This window comes from Pristis pectinata, chromosome 7 (genome assembly GCF_009764475.1).
Source record: "Pristis pectinata isolate sPriPec2 chromosome 7, sPriPec2.1.pri, whole genome shotgun sequence".
Classification (NCBI taxonomy): domain Eukaryota; kingdom Metazoa; phylum Chordata; class Chondrichthyes; order Rhinopristiformes; family Pristidae; genus Pristis; species Pristis pectinata.
Window position 1 is genome coordinate 91,407,580 of NC_067411.1, and position 14,887 is coordinate 91,422,466.

Here is a 14,887-nt window from a genome sequence, read left to right on the forward strand (position 1 = left end):
CTGGACTAGCAGATTTTCCAAACTATTAGATGTTCTTCAACTCCAACGTACTTTTAATTCACCCTTTTTAGATATTACAGAGTGGCATGATGAATGTTCCAGCGAACCCAGCAAGTTTAAAGGGAGCTCAGGAAACAGAAGCAGGTGAGTTTAAAGGGAGAACAGGAACTGGGGTCCGGATAAACGGAAAGGGAATGTGGCAATGGGGACCCTGGTGAGTTGGAAAAGAACGAGGGAACCAGGGTGTCAGTGAGACAGAAGGGAGCACAGGAATCAGGGCTGTGGTGAGTCAGAAGGGAACGGGGGAACCAGAACCCTGGTCAGTTGGAAAGGGCGTGAGCACATGTAACATCACCTGATGAGCCAGATGCCAAATCTTGGGATTTCTGAATAGTTGGATAACGGATTATCAGAGTTTTAATGTAATAGTTTTAAAATGTCTTTGACATTAATTTAGAAGCTATTAAAATTGAAATAAAAACTTAACATTTATAGAAGTTTACACCAAGCAGGTACTTCCCTTTGCTCTAGAATCCTCATCGAAACAGTTGGGTCTCAGGTCGTGTACCAGATCTGACCAAGTATAGGATCCAAAAATCCAGCCAGTCTGGGCTCAGTCACTAGATTCATAGAGAGGCCAAGAGTGTAGCAAAATAACAGATTGGGTCTTCGACATCTGACTTCGACATCTGACAGTGTGCCCACAGATGTCTGTGATTTACTGCAGTCCAAATAGTTGAATGGATGGCAGTAGTTCCAATCAGAATCACCAGCAAAAGCCAGCAAGAGCTCTGCAATGTTGCCATTTTGAGCAAGTCCAGAACTTGTGGCAATAAATATAAGACAATCGTTAACTGTTGGCTTTGCATTGCCATTCTGTATTGTCTATTCTGGCAGGAAAAATAAAGAAAAAGGATATTATCAAAATGGTGAGTGATTGGAATTCTGAGTTGCAGAGTGATCTGGGTGTCCTAGTGCATGATTCCCAAAAGGTCGGTATACCGGTTCGGTGGGTAATTAGGAAAGTTAACAGAATATTACTGTTTATTGTTCGTGAAGATGAATACAAAAGTCGGGAGATTTTGCTTCAGTTGTAATAGGGCATTGGCGAGATCACATCTGGAGTACCAGGTATAATATCCTCATTTAATGAAGGATGATAATGTGTCGGAATCAGTTCAGAAGATGGTTGGGTTGCCCTATGAGGAGAGATTGAACAGGCTGAGCTTGCATCTGCTGGAGATTAAAAAAGTTAGAGGGAACTTGATTGAAACGTATAGAATCCGGAGCAATCTTGATAGGGTGGATATGGAGAGATGTTTCCTCTTTTGGGAGAATCTAAACGACGGGTCACTTTTTAAAAATAAAAGGGTCGCAAAAATGTTGTTAGCGAAAAAGAATTTTTTAACTCTGGGTATTTGGAATTCTCTTCCTCAAAAGACAGTTGAAGCATGGATATTTTCAAGGAAGAGATGGATAGGTTCTTAATAAACAAGGAGTGAAAGATTACTCAGGGTAGGTGGGAATGTGATGTTCAGGTTACGATCAGATCAGCTGTGATCTTACTAAATGGCAGAGAAAGCACAAGGGGCTGAGTTGCTTGTTCCTGCTCCTGACGCAACACATTGATGCAATCACAAACAAGGCATGCCAGTGGCTCTACTTCATTAGGAGTTTGAGGAGATTTGGTACATCACCAAAGACTCTTGCAAATTTCAACAGGTGTACAATGGAGAGCACTTTGACTGGTCACATCACCGCCTGGTATGGAGGCTCCAATGCACAGGATCAAAAGAGGCTGCAGAGGGTTATAGACTCAGCCAGTTCCATCAAAAGCACAACCCTCCCTGCCATTGAGGGCATCTTCAAGAAGCGGTGCCTCAGGAAGGCAGTATTCATCATTGAGGACCCTCACCATCCGGGACATGCCCTCTTTGCATTGCTGCCATCGGGGAGGAGGTACAGGAGCCTGAAGACCCACACTCAATGATTCAGGAACAGCTTCTTCCCCTCCGCCATCAGATTTCTGAACGGTCCATGAACCCAAACTCAACCTCGTTATTCCTCTTTTGCACAACTTATTTATTTTTGTAACTTATAGTAATTTTTATGTCTTGCACTGTACTGCTGCCACAAAACAACAAATTTCACGACATATGTCAGTGATAATAAACCTGATTCTGACTCTGATTCAAACGTGCATATGGAATGTACTGAATAGAAAATTCAGGAGAAACAACTTAGAAAAATAAACCACTTTACAAGGAGTGGCTCTTATTGAAGTCAGAATGGAATTTTATGTGACTGTAAACGATCCAACCTCATCCCTCTCAACCTTTCACCTTTGACCTACTTTATTACATCCTCCTTGGTATTGGTATTGGTTTATTATTGTCACTTGTACCGAGGTACAGTGAAAAACTTGTCTTGCATATCGTTTGTACAGATCAATTCATTACACAGTGCATTGAGATAGTACAGGGTAAAAACAATAACAGAATACAGAGTAAAGTGTCACAGCTACAAGGAAGTGCATTGCAGGTAGACAATAAGGTGCAAGGTCAAACAAGGTAGATTGTGAGGTCAAGAGTCCATCTCATTGTATAAGGAAACCATTCAATAGTCTTATCATTTCAGAGGACAATGTCAACTGCATTATCTAGACAAGTCACTATGGTAGAACTCTTTTTGTAAAAGGCATTAGTGAACCAGATAGATTGTTAGAAACAACCTGCTTGTTTCAACTGGCACTATGTTTCTTCCTCCCAAGTTATTTAATGAACTGAATTTAACATATTTTAACTTGTGTGTCTTACTCATTAGTCTGGGCTCTGTATTACTAGTTCTGTAACTTAAATACTATGACACCTACCCCATAATATTTCATAATAATACTATTATACCAGTTGTTATCTGTCATACTCTGACAAGGGTGAACTCTGCTATTAATAACTCCACAGGCAATAAAATCTTCTATCATGCTCTAAAATTAGGTGAAGTTTGTCATCATAGCACGAACACATTATATCAAGTTAGCTTTCATTGCAGGCAGTAGCTAAGCTCTTGAGAATTTCAGATACTCACCCTATCTTAGATTTTACATGAAGTAAACTATATCCTGACACATCACAGCCAATACAGGTTCAGAAAGGGTGAACATTGTCCGACTAACTTCCTCAACTATCTTGGAAGGAAAATCATAAGTGAATTTTCGAAAGATTAATGATAAGCTCTCCATAAAGCCTTTGGTTTACCCTACTAACAGTAATGAGTTAATGGGTATTCAGAATAAAACTTGGAACTATATTTTCATGTCAAAAGAGAGAAAGGAGCATTTTTTTTGTTACAGGAATGATATCAAACAAGGAATATCCTTTGCTTGGAATTTCTAATCAATATAGATGATGTAAATTCAAAAGTATAGTGCAAGTTGGGGATGTTTGTAGATAATGTTAAAAAGAGGGCAGATATCAAAGAAAGGCCTTGCATTTGTATAAAACCTTTCATATCTAAAATTCTTCAGTCAATTAAGTACTTCTGAAGATTAATCACTGCTGTGATGAAAGGAAAGTGGTGGCCAATTTGTGCATAATAAGGTCCCACAAGCAGTAATGAAATTGCTGACCAGATAATCTGTTTTTTAATTATATTGACTGAGGATAAATGCTGACCAGCATGGAGTCTTCTACAATATCTGTGCAAGCAAATTACGTCTTTGTTTAATGTCCTATCTAAAAGACAACTAATGTTTTTTTGAAGTGCTCGATTAGATTACTTATTCAAGTCTCTGGAGCTGGACTTGAATATATAACCTTCTATTGTCAGGGTTGAGGCTATTGTCACATTACCCAAGTTGAGTCTTGTAGGCACATTAATGCCCCAAATTACTCATTGCAGACTAACTTTGCAAGCTGTTCATGGAACTTTTGAAGGTACATTTGCTTTTTGCCATGGTTATATTTTTTGGAACATCTGTATGAATTGATCTGAGGATAGAAACCTGTTGAGAAGATTTTAATATCAAAGTATTTGTCATCAAAACCATATGACACCGAACAATATTTGTTTGAACAACGTACCTTGCTCTCCCATCCACTGGACCCTGGGGTCAGGCTATTAACAAGGTTTTCAAACAGCAGAGCAACTAATGACCACTTCTCCTGAAGCCAAGGTGCAATCAATGGAAATGTTAATGTCTAGAGCAAAACCCATTACTAATCCCTTTGGAATGCCGATTATGCTGGAATTCTTTGGTGTCAGACCCATCAAGAAATCTTTCATATGATGAATAAAACTAAGCATTAAACAGGATGGAAGACATTTGATTTTTTTTCCTTGAGGTGTTCATTGGCCCAAAAGAGATATTGGACCAACATGCACTGATAGCTGGCTGGCACTTCTATAGAGAACCAGCCAATAGCTATAATGTACATCTGATCACCCACTTATTCCTTCACTTACAGTTATCTTAATCTTCTAAACTATTTTTAATTCTATTTATTTTAATTTTTCAGCTGTTTTTGAATGTCTCTGATTATCAGAGACATTTGAAAATAACGTGAAAGCCTTTGTCAGCATCGGAAGGCCACCATCACAGTCTGAGGACAGGACCTCATTCTAGGCCTGTGGTGGAAGGGCTACCACTCCAAGACCACAAGTACTTTGAAAGCCACAGAAGATGAGATCAACTGCTGGACTGACGTAGGACAACTATGATGCAGCCCAATATCATTACGGCATTTGAACCCTTTGCTGGTTGTGGATCTTGACCTCCACTGTAATTGGATTAACCACCTCTACAGAGCAATGACTACCTGGCAGGAAACTGCATTCCAACAAGGGTTCAGAAACCAACAGAACTGTGTGATATGTGTTCACTTCAGATGAAACCATGCAACTGATCAGTCAATAAAGTCAAATCCAGATCCTCTTTCTCAGCAATTTGATACAGTATCTGTTATTCGCATAAAGTTTAATATGCGGAAGTGTGAGCTCATGCATGTTGAATTGCATTCTGAATTTTTTAAATTTAAGTAAAGGGATACTGAAGCTTAATCTGATTTTTGTCCGTATGCTCATTCAACCCACAAGGGCATTTAAATCCTTATCTTAAATACTCTATTACAGTCTACTGATACAGCAAAGGAATTAAGAAGGATTTAGATAGAATTTGCAAGTGACCAGACTGTGTGAAACTGTTAAAGAGAAAAGGTTGAAAGAGTTTGTGGTGGATTCAACACATCAATCCATTGGTTGCAGATGGATAATCAGGAAATAGGAACTGAGAACATAGAACATAGAACAGTACAGCACAATACAGGCCCTTCGGCCCACAATGTTGTGCCGACTTTTAAACCTCGCCTAAGACTATCTAACCACTTCCTCCTACATATCCCTCTATTTTAAATTCCTCCATATGCTTATCTAGTAACCTCTTGAATTTGACCAATGTACCTGCCTCCAACACCGCCCCAGACAGCACATTCCATGCCCCAGCCACTCTCTGGGTAAAAAACCTTCCTCTGATATCTCCCTTGGACTTCCCACCCATTACTTTAAAGCCATGCCCTCTTGTATTGAACATTGGTGCCCTGGTGCTGGCTGTCCACTCCGTCTATTCCTCTCAATACTTTGTACACCTCTATCATGTCTCCTCTCATCCTCCTTCTCTCCAAAGAGTAAAGCTCTAGCTCCCTTAGTCTCTCCTCATAATGCATGCTGTCTAAACCAGGCAGCATCCTGGTAAATCTCTGCACCCTTTCCAACGCTTCCACATCCTTCGTATAATGAGGTGACCAGAACTGGACACAGTACTCTAAGTGTGGTCTAACCAGAGTTTTATAGAGCTGCAACTTGAGCTCACACAGCTGAATGATGGTGCTCTGAATCAGGTCTACTCATGGAGGAAAAAAACTATGATGCTGGAGGAACTCAGCAGGCCAGGCAGCATCTGTGGAATCTCCACGGATGCTGCCTGGCCTGCTGAGTTCCTCCAGCATCATCGTGTTTTTCATCTAGATTCCAGCATCTGCAGTCCTTTGTTTCTCAGGGTCTACTCATGGTACTGGGGAAAGTACATTAGCATGGATTGAAGATTGGTTATCACATAGAAGACAGAGAATTGGAATAAACCCATCTTTTTCAGGTTGGAAGGATGTAACTGACGGTGCATCCCAAGGATCAGTACTAAATGCTCAATTGTTTCTGCTTTATATTGACCTGGAGGAGGGACCATAGTGTCAGGGATCCAAGTTTGCTGATGATATGAAAAAAGATGAGAGGGTATAATGCGATGATCTAGCTAGGTTGAATAAGTGGGCAAAAACTTGACAAATGAAGTTTAATGTGGGAAAGTCTGAAGTCATGTACTTTGTTAAGTGGAATCAAAAGGCAGACGATCCTCAAATGGAGAAAGATTATAGATGAATGAAGTACAGAGAGACATAGGTGTTCTTGTGCATGAATCACAAAATGTGAGCAGGCAGGTGGAGCAAATGGTTACAAAGGCAAATGGCATATGGGCCTTATTGCCAGGGATTGAAGTTTAGAAATAGGAAAGTATTGTTTGCATTGTAGATGGTACTGGGGAGGCCACACCTTGGGTACTGAGTATAGTTTTGGTCTTTTTTTGAGAAAGAACATACTGGCATCGGATATGATCCAAATGCGATTCACTGGGCTAACTCATGGGATGGGAGAGTTGTCCTATCATGAGTGGGTAAAGAAATTAAATCCATATTCTTTGGAGTTGAGAAGAATGAGGGGTGATCTTATTGAATCATATAGGATCCTGAGGGGGCTTAACATGGTCGATGGAATGGGAGAATCCTGGATGTGGAAACAAGCTCAGGAAGGTGATCATTAAAAGCTGTCGTGCGTCGGAACTTCTGCTCATAGAGGGTGATGAACCTCTGGAATTCTCTCCCTGGAGGTTTGTGGAGGCCAGATCAATGGGGGTATTTAAAGGGAAAGTTGATACACTTTTGAAAGATCAGGAAATTGAGAGCTAAGGTGAACATCTACAGAAGAGCAGATGAGGCCTGAGCAGCCGTGTTCATATTGAATGGTGGGGCAGGTTTGAGGGGCTGAGTGGCCTCCTCCTGCTCCTGTTTTCTTAGGTTCTTTTGCATTCTATATTGCATTCACTGACAAAGGGGAGCACCTCCTTGACCATTAGTGTAAGAGAACTAAGTTATGAGGAAGCAACACACAAAGCGCTGGAGGAAATCAGTGGGTCAGGCAGCACCTGTGGAGGGAAATGGACGGTCGACATTTTGGATCTCGACTCGAAACGTCAACTATCCATTTCCCTCCATAGATGCTGCCTGATCTGCTGAGTACCTCCAGCACTTTGTGTGTTGCTCCAGATTTCAGCATCTGCAGTCTCTTGTGTCTCCGAGTTATGAGGAAACCTTGTACCTCTTCTGCAGTGATAAGAGGCCTAAAGAAATGCAAAGGACATTGAAACAAATATACATGGTTAATCTTGAATATTACTTTAGTTTAAGCAATGAATGCAAGTAAAGCTAACTTTGGCTCAAGTAAGTGAAAGGCAAGATCATGACTACACACAGTAAGTACCTAACAAGGTTAAAGCATTTGCAAATACACTGAACCAGAAGTACTGAAGCAATGTTTCACCTTGGCCTCCTCCTGAGTTCTCTGTATTACCGAAATCAGCCTTTAGCCAAATTGATTCACTCCATGTAATACCAAGAAATGGATGAGTGCATTGGCTATTGGCAAAGGCTATTTACCTTGAACACATCCCAGTTATAATACTGAAATTTTGTTCTCCAGGGCTAGCTGTGCCTCTAGCCATGTGTTGTCCTGACCACAAAACTCTCTGCTGAACAGGGTGACTCCACTGCAAGGAGTGCAGGGGTCAAAGAAAGGGAATCACAACCATTTTATCAGGGCATTTAGGGTTGGACGTTGGAACCTGGACTTGGCAGTTGTTATTAGAGATGAGTCTGACCTTTGAGAGCACACTGAAAATTGCCCAAGCAGTGGAACCGGCAAGTAAAACATGCAGCACTTGCAAGTGAGACTGAATGTTCCATATCACAGTGTGAATGCAGGACAAGCAGCAAAACAAGCTGCTCTGAGGCAAATCATATACCATGTTAAAGAGGGACAGAAACAAGGCTGTTATTGCTGTTGAGGGAAACATCTGTGGTTTGGTTGCTGGCTCAGGCTATAAAAATGTCACATTTGCAGTTTAAATACCATATCCAGGAGTAAGCATAAAGACGAATAAAAGTAGGTGCTCAAAATTTCCGTTATCCACCATTCTCACTATGTAAAGGAGGTGAAGACTGTGAAGTGGAGAAAGTGTTTACAATGTTTCATGAAAAGTGGCTGACTTAACAAAAGAACAACTCCTGACTGTCGTCATGAAAGGGAGTGACAGAGATGTGACATTTAAGCTTGACATGGGACACAGCGTTACACTGACGAACCAGGCAGAATGTGCAGCTGGGTGCCCAGAAAGCACTGCACCTGAACGTAGAGGCACAGTGTAATCTGGAAACATATACACTGAAAGACGAGAGCTTTGAAGTGGCTGGATTGGCTGACATGACAATGAAGTGCCAAAGACAGATTAAAACATTACCATTTGTGATTATTATAGCCTCGGGAACATGCCTGTTGCAGAAAATAATTCCTTGAATTGGAGGAAAATTCATCACGTTGAGGCTGGAACATTATGGGAGGTGCTAGGGAGAAGATTTTCAAGATGAGCTGGGCATGTTGAAGGAATTCATGTTGATCCTGACACCCCACCAGAGTTATTTAAGCCAAGGTCTGTGTCTTGTGCAATGAAAGCAAAACTCGATGCTTTAAATTGATGGACTTCTCAGAGACAAAATAATTGAGGCTGTTAAGTCCTCTTTTTGGGTAGCACCCACCATGCCAGCTTTAAAGCATTGAGATCGCAAGCTGACTGTTAATGAAGACTTGTCTTTGGGACAGTATCCCATACCTAGAATAGAAGACTTATTTGTAGTTTTACCTAGAGGGCAGCAGTTCGCTGAGCTGGTTGTGTCATGTATATTAACTGATTTATAATCGAGTAGCAGCTGGAGAAGTTTTGATTGTCAATAAGGACATGTTCACATATAACCGATTACCTCTAGGAGTTTACGCCTGTTATCTGTCACAAAACAATGTAGGGGTTGCTGAATGATATTTCCATTGTAGCTGTATACTTGGATGATATTTTCCTTACAGGAGCCTTGAAAGATGAAAATCTGCAGAATCTAGAAGGAGTGTTGTGCAAACTGGGAAAGACAGGCATACGTTTAAAGAGAAGTAAGTGTACTTTGTTAATGAATGAAGTACAGTACTTGGGACACCACATGGACGTTAAAATTCTATACTCATTTGAAGGGAAAGTGAAAGTGCTCCTGCCCCAACTTATGCAACTGAACAGAAGGCATAACGGGATTGTTGAATTATCAAAATAAATTCTTGCCAAATCTAGCAATGCTCTTAGTTCCATTGCAGCAATTGCTGCAAAAGAATGTGATTTATCTGCATTCCAAAGAATGACGATGATCTGCTGATATGCCAGTCCACTGCTCAACAGACAAAGAGTCAATCTAATGCATATACAATACAGTGTTGGTACTGTTTGTCCCGATGGATGGAAGCAGGTTCTGAAAAGCTGCTGGGGTTTATGTTCAGAACTCTGAAAGCAGGGGAGAAATTGTACTCCCAACTGGATAAAGAAGGTTTAACCATCATGCTTGGAGTGCAGTGGTTCCATGAGTACATTTATGGATATCACTTCACCAGTCACACAGATTGCAAGTCCTTGGTTTCTTTGTTGAATGAAATGAAGCCTGTGCCTCAAATAGTTTCACCGTGATTTCAAAAATGGGCTTTGACCTTGGGATGGACTGCTGATGATGGAGGCCAGGGCCAGGTGTTAGTGATGGTTGTCTGGACATTATGCCTGTGAATGCTGAACGAATCAGGCAATAGACAGCAAAATCTACTGTACTGCCTTAAGTGTAAGTCAAACACACTGTCAGAGAGAAGATAACTCCAGAGTCTGTGAAAGGTTTTGTTAAATAAAGTTGAATTGGCTGAATTGGGTTGGGGGATATAGTTATGTTTATAAGTTATGTGGTAAGGTATATGTAATTGAACATATATAGCGACTGATCTTCTCCAAGCCAGGAATGGACTTGTGTCATTATTTTGATCTTTGAAGATACTATTTTGGTTGATCTCTTTAAGAACTATGTTTACAGCCATGGACTCGGAAGGCTTGAAGAAAATAAATAAATTTCCTTGAAGATAAAACACAGTTTCCATCTTTTTTTGTATATTAAAATATAATAAAAGTGAACAAAATTCTTAATAAGGAAACCCTCATAACTTCCCTTCCTTTGCCCATTAGTACATAGCTAGGCCTTCAATTTATTCATTTTGAAACTAGGCACTGTTACAATTTGCCTGCAAGGGACCTTTGGGGATAAATGCTGAGGGACAATGAGATATAAATAAAACTCTAGCTACTATTCTAGTTTAGTCCTTAAACAAAATACAGTAAAACATCTCTGAATTTGTATCAAGAAAGTAATTTGTAATAAGATGATACTTCAGTTTTAAATCAAACAGGTACATTATATCTGTTGGAGTCATGAAATATGATTGAAGTGGCATGATTTCGTTTTTTAGATTTAAACAGACTACTTCAGAATAATGTATTATTTCAATTATTTATTAACTTCATTTTAAAAATTCCTACTTGCGGAATAGTATTTTTTTGTATAAAGGTAAATGTACAGTATTGGCCTCATCATTCACAAGAGCTGGGTACAAGACAATAAAATTCTTTGAATACTCATTGTAAATTCCATTTTATTATCTCATGAAACCAGAATACATTTTCTGTAAAATCTGGTGTGTTAACTTTGATTCTGTGGTGGAACTTCATTTATAGCAATACCTTGCAATTAAGTAACACTTTTAAAATGGTAAAATAGCACGTTTTTCACTGAGGTAAAAATGCAAACTACCAACATCTTACACTCTCAGGCAACAAACATATGCAGAATAGTATCTCTGTAATATCATCTGTAGGCTAGTCGAGTAACTCTTTCTGTGGTCCCCCTAGAATATTCCAGAATTTTATTCAAAGCACATGCATGATCATGTGAGTTCCCAACTGGCTCAGCAACTAAAGAGACAGAAGTAAACTCAATGATCAAAGGAAATTGCTTCATAAGATGGCAGATACCATTGCTATAACCAGCAAACTCACAAACAAAGTACCTTATAAATTGGGTCAGCCTGAACTACTTCATTGTATTTACCAAACAGAATTAGAAGCATAGACAGTAAAAGCAGAAGTCAGTTATTCAGTCCTTTGAGCCTGCTCTACAATTCAAGATGGTCATGGCTGATCTTCTATCTCAATTTCATATTCCTTCCCTCTCCTCTTGCTTCCACCACAGAGAATTCCATGGGAATACCATTCTCTTAGTGAAAAAAAATTCTCCTCATTTCAGTCCTAAAAGTCTTACCCTATATCCTGAGATTGTGACACCTTGTTAAAGACTTCCCCCTGGCTTGGTGAAAACATCCTCCCCATATCCTGTCTGCTGAACTCTGTAAAAACTTTATACATTTCAATGAGAGTCCCTCTCATTCTTCAAATCTCCCTTCACCCCTTTTTCTTAAGATTGAGGGTGACTGACTTCCACTCTGCCTTGGTGGCTAATCAGGTCAATGTGGGTACCACAGACTCATCTACAGATGGGGTAGGAGGTGGCTGACATGGTGCAGAGGTGGGCAGGTAGCTTGTGAGGTGGTGCCCTCCTTCCAAACTCATGCAAGACCTTGAGGTTCTAAATACATCCTGAACATTGCTTCTCCGCTTCAAGTGCTCGGAGGCCTGAGATTCCCAGGAGTCAAGTGTGGATGTTGTATTCCATCAATGAAACTTTGAACACTTCCTTGAATCTTTTTCTCTGTCCACCCAGTAATCTTTTCTCATGACAGAATAGAATGTTTGCTTCAGGAGGCTGGTGTCGGGCATGCAAACTCTGTGGCCGGCCTAGTGTTGCCTTCTGGATGTAGCTCCTTCCTCAGTGCTGGGACTGCTGACCGAGGAGAGGATGCTGATATTGGTTTGTTTATCCTTCCAGTGATTTTTGCAGAGACAGTAGTGGTGGCACTCTTCTTGTGCCTGATGTAGGTAGTCCAGGTCTTAGAAGCACACAGGAGGGCAAGGATAAACTAATGCCCAGTAAATCATGAACTTTACAACAGTTTTGCCATCATTCTCTTTCCATAGCTGCTACCTGACCTGTGTTTTTTTTCCCCAGCATTGCTAGATGATGAGCCAGTCTAATTTATGTCAGAACTGGCTAGTTCTGATGAAAGATCATCAACCTGTAAAATTAACTTGGTTTTTCTCCCTCCATAAATGCTGCCTCACCTGCTGAGTATTTCTCTGTTGTTTCAGAAGCTGCAGTGTTCTGCATCATGGTTCTAGCATTGTTCTGTCTCCACTGTCCTCACTGATCCCCTCTACTTACACCTCTTCCAGATCAGTTGTGACTAGCAAGCAATCTTCACTACTATTTGCATCATTCCATTTCTCTTGGCCTCTACCCTATTCTTTGTTTCTCTCCATCCCTGGATTCAATCTCCTTCCTTGTCTTGACTGGTCTAGGAAATGAATTCTCTTTTGATGACCCCAATGTTTGTCTCCACTGTGTTCCTGGTAACCCATAGCTCTCATTATATTCACACTACAGGAATACTGTCTGGAATAGGAGCCAGAAGCTTCATTAGTCCAATGTGGCACTGAAGTACAAGAGGCAAAGCACATTTGTTCAGGATGAGAGTTATTGGTATTAGCATTGGTTTATTATTGTCACTTGTACCGAGGTACAGTGAAAAACTTGTCTTACATACCATTCGTACAGATCAATGCATTGCACAGTGCATTGAGGTAGTACAGGGTAAAACCAATAACAGAATACAGAGTAAAGTGTCACAGCTACAGGGAAGTGCATTGCAGGTAGACAATAAGGTGCAAGGTCATAACAAGGTAGATTGTGAGGTCAAGAGTCCATCTCATGAGCAATAAATGCAAGCTTTGCCAGTGACACCCGTGTTCCTTAAATGAATAAATTTTTTAAAAATTGGGCTATATTGGTATTGGTTTATTATTGTCACTTGTACTGAGGTACAGTGAAAAGCTTGTCTTACAAACAGATCGTACAGGTTAATTCATTACACAGTGCAGTTACATTGAGTCAGTACAAAGTGCAATGATGTAGTACAGGTGAAAACAATAACCATATAGAGTAAAGTGTCACAGCTACAGAGAAAGTGCAGTGCAATAAGGTGCAACGTCACAACAAGGTAGATCGTGAGGTCATAGTCCGTCTCATTGTATAAGGGAACTGTTCAATAGTCTTATCACGGTGGGATAGAAGCTGTCCTTGGGCTTGGTGGTATGTGCCCTCAGGCTCCTGTATCTTCTGCCTGATGGAAGAGGAGAGAAGAGAGAATGACCTGGGTGGGGTCTTCGATTATGCTGGCTGCTTCACTAACGTAGAGAGAGGTATAGACAAAGTCCATGGAGGGGAAGCTGGTTTCCATGATGTGCTGAGCTGTGTCCACAACTTTCTGCAGTTTCTTGCGGTACCAGGCAGAGCAGTTGCCGTACCAAGCCGTGATCCATCCAGATAGGATGCTTTCTATGGTGGATTGATAAAAGTTGGTGAGTGTCAAAGGGGACATGCCAAAATTCTTTGTTATATTTCAAATTATATGAACTTTCAATTTATATGAAATTATATGAAAATTTCAAATTACATGAACTTTCTTGGGCTCACGGTGTTATCCCTGATGATCTTTTGACAAAGGTATCAAAACATCTGTATGTTCAGGAAGTGATAGGCTTTTCTGTTGATACATAGGTTGTTCACACGTGGAACCCCGATTGCCAAGTGGGTACTGTCTCCCTCTTCCTAAACTTTTAGAAAGCCCAAACTCTGTTAAATGAGTGTGCTGTGCTGCTGACAGCTCTGCTCTCACGGGAGATGAGTATCTCGCTCCTTGATGAGAGATCCCCGGCACACTGCAGATGCAGGGGGTGGGCTGCAGACTGTGAGTCATGGCACGTGTCAGTCATTGCGTGGAAATGACCAGGGGCTAAGACTGTGAACTCTACAAGCAGATCAGCCCAGGCATGTGTAGGTGATACATCTTAGTGACCGATACCTTTGCAACTCCTCGCTTCCAGATGCATTACTCCTCAGACAAGTGGAGATGGGGGCATAGATTGCTGAAAGCTCTTGGAGAGAGATGCTTCCGACAAAGACCTTCCTCCCATCCCACCAGCTCCCTTCTAGTTTTCTCTCATCAAGAGGCCTTGCCTTCCAGCTCTGTTCTCCTGCTCCTGATTTTGGTGAAATGCCAACACAATTTGCGCTTAAGGTCCCACTTTCCCACAAAGGAACAGAAGCTTTTGCCTCAATAGTTAGTAGAACGTGCTTGTTCATTGCACCTCCAAACTGCAACTCGGCTGGTCCCAACAAGTCTTCTTTCCAGTCAATCCTCAGCAAATTGTCAAGGATCCCTTTACATAGAACTGGAACAGGGCAGATTCCTGCTGTTTAATCTGATCTCCTGTCCATGGATCACAATGTGTATCAGTTGTATGTATGTGACTGAGCTTAAGAGGACAGCCATCAAATGAGCATTATAAGAGGATCCACATCATTGCTGCAGATTCTGCATATTTTGCTTGTCCGTGTGCCACATGCACGGCGGTGTAGCGGTTAGCGTAACGCTATTACAGCGCCAGCGACCCAGGTTCAATTCCCGCCGCTCTCTGTAAGGAGTTTGTACG